The sequence below is a fragment of the Neophocaena asiaeorientalis genome, unplaced genomic scaffold (genome assembly GCF_003031525.2).
Source record: "Neophocaena asiaeorientalis asiaeorientalis breed wild unplaced genomic scaffold, Neophocaena_asiaeorientalis_V1.1 scaffold51, whole genome shotgun sequence".
In the NCBI taxonomy this organism is placed as follows: Eukaryota; Metazoa; Chordata; class Mammalia; order Artiodactyla; family Phocoenidae; genus Neophocaena; species Neophocaena asiaeorientalis.
The window spans coordinates 1,304,910-1,317,142 of record NW_020173335.1 but is presented as its reverse complement, the minus strand read 5'-3'; the positions used below and the strand labels follow the sequence as shown (position 1 = coordinate 1,317,142).

General features: G+C 41.3%; 1 long non-coding RNA gene across 1 annotated transcript in view; it reads right to left on the bottom strand.

Annotated features, from left to right (window-relative positions):
• Window positions 1-931: 931 nt before the first annotated feature.
• Window positions 932-12,233, bottom strand: part of LOC112400384 (uncharacterized) — a 34,255-nt gene continuing 22,953 nt past the window's right edge. Inside the window, exon 3 of the long non-coding RNA XR_003003393.1 lies at window positions 932-1,103. This is a non-coding gene — a long non-coding RNA (uncharacterized LOC112400384). The remainder of the gene's footprint in view (window positions 1,104-12,233) is intronic.

Genomic DNA, 12,233 nt, shown 5'->3' with positions numbered 1-12,233 from the left:
CTTAGCCAGCAGCATGAACCACGAAGAAGCGAGACGAAAACACACGGGAGGGAAAATCTTGGGATTCTTTTTCTAGGGATGTAATACATACAATGCAAATAAAATGCCTCAATGGGGAATAAAAAAGCAGGTTCTGAGTCAGTAGTTCCAAGTGAAGGTCGGACAAGCTCCCAGGTGATGCTGAGACTGCTGGCTTGGGGAACCTCATTTTGAGTAGCAGGGGTCTAATACAGGGGTGAACAAACTTTTTCTGTAGGGGGCCAGACAGTAAATATTGTAGCTTTGTGAACTGTATGATTCCTGCTGCAACTGCTTAACTCTGCCAGTACAGAAAAAGAGCAGCCATAGACAACATGCAAATAAATAGGCATGATAGTGTTCCGATAAAACTGTATTTACAAAAACCTGGGGCAGACTGGATTTGGCCTGTGGGCTGTAGTTTACCTACCCTTTATCTAATATAGTTAAAATCAGCATATCATTCTTGTAATGGACATCAGTGAGCTTGTCACCTGAGCGCCCAATAATTCCCTCTTATGTGGTAACTTCCCCTTCCTCCAGATCTACCTCCCCCTCCCCACAATCTATATGATGCCAGGAGCAGAGCACCCACTACCAGGCTCTCATAACGGGACTCTGACTCCGGACTCCAGCAGATTGGTTCAGGGTGGTGGCATAGCTCCAAGGGGCATCATTCACATTCTATTCCACAGAATGTTGTGCCCCAGGGCTGCCCTTTACATGGAAAACAAGGTGAAGGCCTCCTTAAGCTGTGAACTTGGCTGAACTGGGTACCTGACTAAAGTGGACTACTCATAGCCTTTCCTTAAGATTCTAGAATTAGGTCTAGGAGACTCCTGTTTTAGTCTGTCCATCTGTTCTCTTAAATGGAGGATACATACGTGGAGATGGAGCTTTTTTTTTTTTTTTAATTCTTGTTTATTGGAATACACAGAAAGTTAGTAGAGAGAAAGAATGAAGCATATATTCAGAGAGAAACAATGGTGAGAGCTGGTGAGAGGGGATTCCTGGGTTTTCAATAGCTTTGCAATCACCGGCTCCAGGTCAGTCCTGAGGTCCAGCTGCATCCTTGCCCTTGGGTTCTAGGAGAGGACATTATATAAATTCATTTTTCTTTTGCTTAAATCCAGTAGAACTCTGTAGCATGCAAACTACAGTCCTAATAGCATTAGTAAGTAACAAAAAAGTTCTTCAGTAGAATTCAAATTTTGTAGGATTTTTTTTTAAATCAATGTATAGATTGTTGCAAGAACATCAGCAGTGCAAGAGTGTTCCCTTTTCTCCACACCCTCTCCAGCATTTATTGTCTGTAGATTTTTTGATGATGGCCATTCTGATGGGTGTGAGATGATATCTCATTGTAGTTTTGATTTGCATTTCTCTAATGATTAATGATGTTGAGCAAGAGCACATATTTTTGTTTGAAACTGGATCTTCCTGACAATAGAGTATGTGGTATTTCATAAATATTAAAGTACATCCATATTCTAATGATCCACATAGTAATACGTCATTTTGTCACTTGTATAATAATTCTTGGCCCCTTGCTTTGGTTAGGGTTCAGCGGCAGAGAAAACTATTCACTTGGGCAGAAAGGGATTTAGTGCAAGGTATTAAATGGTTTACAATGTTGCTAGATGGGCTAAGGAAACAGATTCCAGGCTGATCATCATGGGTGAGTTCTCCAATGCACCTGGCAGAACTGGGCTGTGAAGGAGGCTGCTGCTCCTACCAAAACAGGAGACTCACCTGCTGAATCAGGGAGTAACCGCCCATAGGCACTAGCTCTGGAATCCTGCCACCTCTTCCATACCAGGAAGTTACCTGCCAAATTAGGGAGCCATCACCTCTGCTTGCAGGTCCAGATCAAACTGCTTCCCTCTAAACCATCAGAACCAGCAAGACAGGTGCCTCAAACTCTCCCTCTTAACTGTTCATTTTCAGGTTCCCGGTGAATGCATGTGAATGAAGGAACCTTTGTCTCATTCAGAACCCTAGCAGCGAAGGAGTCTGGGAAATGTAGTTTTAAACTTTTCAGTCTCTTCTTTCCAGGAAGACACACAGTAATGAGACTGGAACAGATGATGAATGAGCCAGTCCACAGAATTAGCCACACCCCTAATCGACCACACAGTTGTAAAACAGAAATTATATTTTTGTGAAGAAAATGTAAATATGAGCAAACAATAACACAGTAGTTCACTGCACTTGTCAGACTGATGCTACATAATTCAGACTTCCTCTCTTTTTGCCAGATAGCATTATTAGTTGTGTATTCTTGCCTACTCAGGCAACTGAAACAGCTTGTAACATCTCAATCATTATGACAAGTGAAGAGATTTATTCACTCATTCACTTATTCAACAGATATGTTTTCAATGCCTGCTGTGTGCCAGCCATTGCTTTTGTGCTGCGGCTATAACAGGGAACAATGAATGTTACATCCTACTAGGTCAAGATTCCCTTTGAAAATTCCCTCTGTCTCTGTGAGACTGAAAGGATCCTGGGGGTTCTGCTGACATAGGCAAAAACAAAGCAGTTGCAATGGTTAATGACCCTTAAGTACTTGGCCTTTTAAACCCAAAAGGTGCAAACATTTGATCAAAGCATACAGTAACATGTAAGTCAACTTTATTGACATAAAAACTGTGTAAAAAAATCTACAGTAGAGATTTTTAAAAATTAATTAATTAGGTTGTGCCAGGTCTTAGTTGCAGCAGGTGGGCTCCTTAGCTGTGGCTCACTGGCTACTTAGTTGCAGTTCACCGGCTCCTTAGTAGTGGCATGTGAATTCTTAGTTGCGGCATGCACGTGGGATCCAGTTCCCTGACCAGGGATCGAACCTGGGCCCCCTGCATTGGGAGTGCAGAGTCTTTAACCACTGTGCCACCAGGGAAGTCCCTAGAGATTTTTTTAAAAAAAACCTCTCTTGACCAAAATTTCATCATGATTTGAAGATCCTTAAGAATTTTGCCTTGTCTGCTTTACTTTTATGCCAACTAATCTTTGGTAGTGTGTAATGGAAGAGCAAATATAATTAATCTTTCCTTATACTGAAATCACTCAGATAAATGCAGTCTTTAAGGTTTAAGTATTTTTGCTGACTTGTTTGCATTTTTTCCTCCCATTCATAAGGATGAAAAGTATATATACAAAGTGAAATGCAGAGAAGATGTAACAGGAAGTTTCAGGCACCAATTAGAATCATTACTGATGTCATTATTGATTGATGCCAAACCAGAAAAAAAAAGAAAACAACAAAGGTGTTCATGAATTTGCTGATTCATTCATCCAGTAAGTATTCATTAAAAACCTATTATATTAGTTATCTATTGTTGTGTTACAAATTTCCCCAGAACTTAGATGCTTAAACCAATAATAATCATATATTATCTCACATAGGGAGCAACTTGTTGCAGTGGTTCTGTCTTAGATTCTCTCATAAGGTTGTAGTCAGATGCCGGTCAGAGCTGCATCTATCTGAAGCCTAGACCAGGGCTGGAGGATCTACTTTCAAGGTGCCTTCCTCCCATGACTGATAACTTGGTGCTGACTATTGGTGGGAGACCTCAGTTCCTCTCCACGTGGGCCTTACCACAGTGTTTCTTGAGTGACCTCACAGCATGCCCTGGCTCTCCCTGAGCAAGTGATCCAAGAGCAAGAAAGCACCAGGATGAAGCCGTATTCTTTCTATAACCTCAGAAGTCATACACTGTCACTTCTACCACATTCTATTTGTTAGAAGCAAGTCACTAAGTCTGGTCCACATTCAAGAGGAGGAAAATTAGACTTCTGCCTTGAAAGGGGAGTGTCAAAGCATTTGTGGACATATTTTAAAACCACCACACCTATTATGTGCAAATACTAGAATACCATGTGTATAAAACAGACATGACCCTCGTAGAATTTACAGACAAGAGGAGGAGAGAGGCTTTAATTTAATGAGCACACAAAAAAATTGCAAAATTACAACTGTGATAAGCTCTGTGAAGGAAAAGTACACAATGTGATGAATAAGAGAGAATAATAGGGGAGCCTGGGGTGTCCTGAAGGAGGGATGTTTTAGTCAAGATCTGAAGGATGAATAAGAGAGGGCAGAGAGGGACTTCTCTGGTGGTCCAGTGGTTAAGACTCTGTGGTTCCACTGCAGGGAGTGTGAGTTCGATCCCTGGTCAGGGAACTAGGATCCTGCATGCCATGCCACGAGGTCAAAAAAAAAAAAGAGAGAGAGAGAGAGAGAGAGAGCAGAGAGAAGGGCATGTTCTCCTGTGAGAAGAGAAGAACATCCGAGGATGGAGGACCTAAATGGTGGCTGCAGTGTCTGGAGCAGAGAGAGCAATGAAGTGAGAGGAGGGTGGTGAGAGAGGCAGGGACCTACCATGAGTTGGGCTCTGGGTCTGAGTGGCTGTTCCACGTGAACCTGGGGGCAGATGCCCTGAGTTGTCTAACCTCCCTCTGCGTGCTGCACCCCCATGTGAAGCTGCAGGGGTCACAGTACTGTATTATTGCCAAATCACCACAAGAAGGCTCCCAGCTATGCTCAACCGGTGTGTACTTCTTTCACCAAGGAATTCTCAGGACGAATCCGATCCAAAAGGGTCACCCTACCTTTGGAACTCTCCTTCTCACCTATTCTCTATATCCCCTCAACTGATCCAGCACTCCTTCCTGGTCTTGCTCCCCAATCATTCCTTTGTATCTTCTTGAACTTCCATTCTGAAACCTATAAACTCCCTTAGATACCTACATTCCCAAGTTTTTCTTAGACTGGAACCTCTACCTTCTGCCTAACTAAAGCCTGGTAGCCCCTTGGGAGTACCACATCTCTCCCTCTCTCTCTCTCTCCCCCTCCCCAACCCTTGCCTGCTGCCAAAGCTTCCTCTCTAATTGATCATCTACTGAAAATTGGAAAGTGAAATCAATGTCCTTCTCACCACCATGTACAACTTCCAGACCGTTACTACTTCTCCCTCTTGTAAAAGAAAAATTATGTGCCTTTGAAGTTTCACCTCATCCAGGTTTACCACCATCTTCTCCCCCGCCACAAAACTATCATTTTCCATCCTCTAAAGACTTTGGCATATGATTCAAGACTTCCTCTTATTTATAACTCCTATTACCCTTCTGGGTAGTACCAGTACCCACACAGCTAAACTTTCAAATGCCCTGGGCTCTCAGTTTCCTTGACTTCCTCACTGTAAATGACTATTTTCTCCATTCCATCTCAGCCTCCCACATCCATGGTTACATATGGACCTTGTCATCATCAGAATCCGATCACTGCCTAAATAACTTGTTCAAACATCTCATTTTTGAGAGGGCAAACATCACAAGACCCTCTCATTCCAGCTTATTTATTTAAGAATCCCCATGGAAGCCATTCTTGGCCTTATCAGAACCTCCAACTTTATTAGTTTTGCTCCATTCTGTCCATCAGCACCCTCCTTGTTCTATCTTTGTGATCATTCTCTTGTAAATACCCTTGACCACCCTACCCCTTTTTCCTGGCTGGGAAAAAAAATCTATCCTCATGGGCTCTAGAGACTAGTTTCTATCTCTCTTGCTTTCTCAGAAAGCTCACTCTTTCTATTATCCCCTCCTCCGACCCCCACACCATCTCACACATCTTTAACTTCTCTCTCTATAGCAGAGACTGCTAGCTGTTCACCAAACCCATTACTTCCTCTTCCTGGGCACACAGCTAGACTAAATTTTCCAACCTCTCTGGCAGTTAGGTATGGAGTATGGTTCCGTGTGACTGATGTTATCTGTGCTGAAGTGATAGCTGCAACTTCCAGGCCAGACCCATAAAAACATCCCTTGGATATCATTCATGCTCCTTTCCCTTTCATGGCTTGATGCAAACAAGCTTGGAACCATAGGAGTCTTGTTCAAGGTGAGTGAGTCACAAGATGTAGGAGTTCATGGTCCTGAATTACAGTCTGGAGCAAATCTGATGCTTTAGATTTTAAGTTTTCAAGACATATACTTCAGAGATAGCCTCATCCACCAGAGGGCACACAACAGAAGCAAGAAGAGCTACAATCCTGCAGCCTGTGGAACAAAAACCACATTCACAGAAAGATAGACAAGATGAAAAGGCAGAGCGCTATGTACCAGATGAAGGAACAAGATGAAATCTGAGAAAAACAACTAAATGAAGTGGAGATAGGCAACCTTCCAGAAAAAGCATTCAGGATAATGATAGTGAAGATCATCCAGGACCTCGGAAAAAGAATGGAGGCAAAGATCGAGAAGATGCAAGAAATGTTTAACAAAGACCTAGAAGAATTAAAGAACAAACAAACAGAGATGAACAATACAATAACTGAAATGAAAATTACATTAGAAGGAATCAATAGCAGAATAACTGAGGCAGAAGAATGGATAAGTGACCTGGAAGACAGAATGGTGGAATTCACTGCTGTGGAACAGAATAAAGAAAAAAGAATGAAAAGAAATGAAGACAGCCCAAGAGACCTCTGGGACAACATTAAACACTACAACATTCGCATTATAGGGGTCCCAGAAGGAGAAGAGGGAGAGAAAGGACCAGAGAAAATATTTGAAGAGATTATAGTTGAAAACTTCCCTAACATGGGAAAGGAAATAGCCACCCAAATCCAGGAGGTGCAGAGAGTCCAATACAGGATAAACCCAAGGTGAAACACACTGAGACACATAGTAATCAAATTGGCAAAAATTAAAGACAAAAAAAAATTATTGAAAGCAGCAAGGGAAAAATGACAAATAACATACCAGGGAACTCCCATAAGGTTAACAGCTGATTTCTCAGCAGAAACTCTACATAGAACAAAAAATCTTAAAATTTGTATGGAGACACAAAAGACCCCAAATAGCTAAAGCAGTCTTGAGGGAAAAAAACGGAGCTGGAGGAATCAGACTCCCTGACCTCATGTTATACTACAAAGCTACAGTAATTAAGACAATATGATACTGGTACAAAAACAGAAACACAGATCAATGGAACAAGATAGAAAGCCCAGAGATAAACCCACACACCTATGGTCAACTAATCTATGACAAAGGAGGCAAGGATACACAATGGAGAAAAGACAGTCTCTTCAATAAGTGGTGCTGGGATAACTGGACAGCTACATGTAAAAGAATGAAATTAGAACACTCCCTAACACCATACACAAAAATAAACTCAAAATGGATTAGAGACCTAAATGTAAGACCGGGCACTATAAAACTCTTAGAGGAAAACATAGGACGAACACTCTTTGACATACATCACAGCCAAATATTTTTTTGATCCGCCTCCTAGAGTAATGGAAATAAAAACAAAAATAAACAAATGGGACCTAATGAAACTTAAAAGCTTTTGCACAGCAAAGGAAACCATAAACAAGATGAAAAGACAACCCTCAGAATGGGAGAAAATATTTGCAAATGAATCATCAGACAAAGAATTTATCTCCAAAATATATAAACAGGTCATGCAGCTCAATACTAAAAAACAAACAACCCAATCCAAAAATGGGCAGAAGACCTAAATAGACATTTCTCCAAAGAAGACATACAGATAGCCAAGAAGCACATGAAAAGCTGCTCAACATCACTAATTGTTAGAGAAATGCAAATCAAAACTATGACGAGGCATCACCTCACACCAGTTAGAATCAGCATCATCAGAAAATCTACAAACAACAAATGCTGGAGAGGGTGTGGAGAAAAGGGAACCCTCTTGCACTGTTGGTGGGAACGTAAATTGATACAGCCACTATGGAGAACAGTACAGAGGTTCCTTAAAGAACTAAAAATGGAATTACCATATGACCCAGCAATCCCACTAGTGGGCATATACCCAGAGAAAACCATAATTCAAAAAGACACATGCACCCCATTGTTCATTGCAGCACTATTTACAATAGCCAGGTCATGGAAGCAACCTAAATGTCCATCGACAGATGAATGGATAAAGAAGATGTGGTACATATATACAATGGAATATTACTTGGCCATGAAAAGGAATGAAATTGGGTCATTTGTTGAGACATGGATGGATCTAGAGACTGTCATACAGAGTGAAGTAAGTCAGAAAGAGAAAAACAAATGTCGTATATTAACTCATATATGTGGAAACTAGAAAAATGGTACAGATGAACCAGTTTGCACAGCAGAAATTGAGACACAGACATAGAGAACAAAAGTATGGACACCAAGGGGGGAAAGCGGCGAGGGGATGGGGGCGTGGTGTGATGAATTGGGCGACTGGGATTGACATGTATACACTGGTGTGTATAAAATGGATGACTATTAAGAACCTGCTGTATAAAAAAATAAATAAAATAAAATTCAAAAAACAAAACTCCTTAAAGCTTGTATTATCAATAAAATGTATCACATTCCCTGAACTCTGACAAGGAACGAGGAAGAAGCAAAAAAAAGAAAAAAAAGACATAAATTTCCATCATGTTTGAGCCATTATGCGTAATTGGGAAGGTTTATCTGGCAGCTAACATTATCTTAACTAATACATCCTTTACTGAATTGTTTCCGTCAGAACTCAAAAGGCTAGGATCCTCTCATTAAAATAGGAAATCCCTCCCTTGATCCAATACCCCTTCCACCTACTAGCCTATCTCTCTTCTCCCCTCAACAGCCAAGTTTTGTTAAGAATTATCTTCTCATACTTTCTCAATTTTCTGCATTCTACTCACTTTTAAAAAAAAATAAATTTATTTATTTTATTTATTTTTGGCTGCTTTGGGTCTTCATTGTTGCATGCGGGCTTTCTCTAGTTGCAGCGAGTAGGGGCTACCCTTCGTTGTGGTGCACAGGCTTCTCATTGCAGTGGCTTCGCTTGTTGCGGAGCACAGGCTCTAGAAGCACGGGGTTCAGTAGTTGTGGCACATGGGCTCAGTAAGTGTGGCTCGTGGGCTCTAGAGCGCAGGCTCAGTAGTTGTGGTGCATGGGCTTAGTTGCTCTGCAGCATGTGGGATCTTCCCAGACCGGGGCACGAGCCCGTGTCACCTGCATTGGCAGGTGGACTCTCAACCACTGTGCCACCAGGGAAGCCCTCTACTCACTTTTTGATAGTCTTCAACCTGGTTCCTACCCACACCACTTTACCAAAATTTCTCTCACCAAGGTCACTAATAACCTCCACATTGCCAAGTCCTATGGACATACTCCAGGGTCCATCTTACTAGATGTCTCAGCAGTATGACTCAGCTGGTCACCCCTTCCTTCCTGAAACACTTTCTCTTACTTTCTGTGGCACCACACTCTTCTGGTTGATCTCTCACCTCTGCATCTACTCCTTCTCTTTCTCCATTGCCAACTCATTTTCCCTGACCCGGACTGTAAATATTTTTATTGCATTTCCCTTCTCACTCAACCTTCTCTCTCTACACAATTTCATCCACACCCATATCTTTAATAACTAGCTATATATCAATAATTCAAATTTATGTTTCCAACCTAGACTTCCCTTCTGAGCTCTGAACACTCTGTCTACTTGACATTTTCTGCTTACTCATTTCATGGCATTGAAGACAGAACAAGAGTCCAGGGTCAGAGAAGTGGGAGTGAATGCTGGTGTGTCCAAATCAAACAGGAGGGACAGGTTGGACTGGGAGTGGAGAGGACGGAGAACATAGAGAATACACTGTTTTATAGTCCCTGGAGCATGCAGCCTGGATGGTTCAGTCTCTTTTAAGGGACTAATGAAGCAGAGACACAGTAACAGGTATTTTGCTTCATCCTTCATCTGTAATGCCCTTCCTCTAGATCAGAGAACTGATTCAGCCTGCAGGTTAGGCTTGCAAATTCCGAAGAAATATTTAAATAAGAGAGAAGGTGCTTTTTAACCAGACATTGGGGAAAGTGTTTTAAATACATGGAATTCTTTTTTGTTCGGTTAAGAACATAAGCTTGTATATAACTTTATTTGTTCAAGATTATTATATTTTAGGGACTTCCTGGCGGTCCAGTGGTTAAGACTCTGCACTTGCATTGCAGGGGGACATGGGTTCAATCTCTGGCTGGGGAATTAAGATCCCACATGCTGTGCAGGGCAGCCAAAAAAGAAAAAGATTATTTTATTTTACATATTATGTTTTAAAACATTTTAAATTCAGAACATAAATTACAAATTCACTAATTTAAATTTTTTTTTCCTTTTTTTTTTTTTTTGCAGTACACGGGCCTCTCACTGTTGTGGCCTCTCCCGTTGCGGAGCACAGGCTCCGGACGCGCGGGCTCAGCATCCATGGCTCACGGGCCCAGCCGCTCCGCGGCCTGTGGGATCCTCCTGGACCGGAGCACGAACCCGTGTCCCCTGCATCGTCAGGCAGACTCTCAACCACTGTGCCACCAGGGAAGCCCTAAATTATTTTTAAATATAAAAAAATGGAGCCCACAAACTGCAGAACTTTAAGAACAGAGTATTGTTTGCCAGTCAGAAAAAGCCATCAAAATTTACAAATATAAGAATACGATGTCACTTGGCAACCACCCTGAGTCCTCCTGCCTGCTGGGATTAGTTACTCTTTAATATCCAAATAAAGATTACTCAAGCCACTGCCCCACAGAATGTAGAAGTCTGTGGCAGTGTTCTGTATATTCCTTGGGAAGAACTCATGTTCTCCTTATCACTGATTGTCCTGTTCTCCAGTTCACAAGGACTTCTTTATTTTGCTCAAGTATCTTTCTTGGACCTGGCCTTGCCATCTTTTCATTTCTTCTCACTGTTCCAGTCTCTCCAAGTTGTCCAGGCCAATTCCCCTAGGCTGCCCCCAAACTCCAAATTCCCCTCACTTCTTACTTTCTCTGGCAGAACAACTTTTCCATCTTCATCTCATCTCTTCTGCCCTCCTCTCTCCCTAACCATTCCTCTTCCCTCCCCTGAGAATCACACATCGTTTTCCTCAACCAAAAGAACCACCTATCTGTGCCATGAAATGCTATCTATCTCCTGAAAGTGAAAATGAACCACGATTTTTTTTTCTGAAGAGCAATTTCTTCCCACTCCAGAGAGAAAATCATTCCTTTAACATCAACATCTGCCTCTGTGCCTCAGCATATACTGTTCCCTCTGCCTGGAACAGCCTCCACACTCCTCCCAATCCCCTTCATGGCCCACACATCCTACCCAACTTCAAGTCTCACTCAAGCATCACCATCCCCATCACTTGGTACATGTTTACTGACTGAATAAATACATTCATTATGTCTTCTCAACTGTCAAATACAAACAGCATTCGTTTCTAGAAAAGATCTTTAAGAAAAATAGAGCAAGATTGACTCAGACTTAATCTAATGGATCTCATATTCTGAGTTACTACTGCCATCAGTTTCTGCTTCTGCTGCTGTTATTTCTAGAATTTGCATTGGCTCCTCCAAGTAGAAGGTTAGCCAAGACTGGAACATGCTCTTTCCTCCCTCATGTTCCTTTGCTCCTTTAATTGATGTATTTCCAGAAGGAATGGAAATGGCTTTTGATGGAGTATGCTGCTCATCAGAAACCCAGCTGCCTCCCTGTGGTCTGTACACCGTTTTCAAAATCTTTCTGGCATGTTGTCATTTGGTCAACATTTGGGGTTTGCATTTCTGCCTCTGCAAGTGGAATAGCTGCAACAGTGGCTATTAGCTAATAACACAGTTCTTCCATTTCTTACAAATTCTTCTCCAGATAAGTTTGGAAAAGGGCTGCTTTCACATTGTAAGTAAGAGGCCAATTTAGAAAAAAGGAATGCAAACATTCATTCAGACTCAGTCTTTTTTTTTTTTTAATTGGGGTATAGTTGTTTTACAATGTTGCATCAGATTCACTCTTAAGGTAGAGACAGATAACTATGCAACATGACAGTAATATTTTGATAATCACTTATTGTGTTGTTGGTTCTATTTACCTATAGCATTCCTATATACATTGCAGGTTAGCAAAGCAAATGTTTCATTGGCCCCAGTCTTCTGCAAAATGTCCTATCATTAACTCATAATATATTGGGTGTTCTGTTGTTTCCCTTTTCAATACTTTTATTAAAATTATTTTGAGGTGTTATAACAAAGCTTATTATTTCTTGTTCCTGAAAATGTTTCATCTATCCGTACAAGACACAGAGACTTATGCCGTTTTTTTTTCTCACACAGGTTTTATCATCTGGTCATAATCTGACTTTAAAAGAGGTTTGTTCAAAAAAAAAAAAAAAAAAAAAAAAAAAAAAAAAGGTTTTTTTTAA